The following is a 475-nucleotide window of genomic DNA, read 5'->3' as shown; positions in this document are numbered from 1 at the left end:
TTGGAATCCTGCTTCCCCAAAATGGTGTGCCTGGCAATGGCAGGAGGTCAATAAAATTGATTTTAATTTAAAGACTTTTGGAAGCTAATTTTTTAAAAATATATTGTTTAAGCAGGGTCTAGACAAATGCTTTCAGTGATTTTTTTTTCTTTTAAAAAAAAACTATTCCTTGTAGCTTCTTAACAAATTACTTCTGCAGCAGTTCCTTTGTATTGGAAGCCATTTAAAGCCAAACTAGTACAGATAGATTATGTTTCTGGAAATACCTTATAAATGCACTAACGAGAAAATATAACAAAATTAAGATCTGAAATTGTGTTTTGATATTAATAAATGAACAAAGTTGAGTGCTTGATTTCTTGGTGAGCTACGGGTTATAATGGGCTGACTATGAACTCAAAAAAACAGGTGGGTTGTTGTCGGGTCAGATGGAAACAATCTGAAACAGGAACCGTACCCGCCGATAATTTTAACA

This window comes from Pristiophorus japonicus, chromosome 1 (genome assembly GCF_044704955.1).
Source record: "Pristiophorus japonicus isolate sPriJap1 chromosome 1, sPriJap1.hap1, whole genome shotgun sequence".
NCBI lineage: Eukaryota > Metazoa > Chordata > Chondrichthyes > Pristiophoridae > Pristiophorus > Pristiophorus japonicus.
This window is presented reverse-complemented; position numbering follows the sequence as displayed.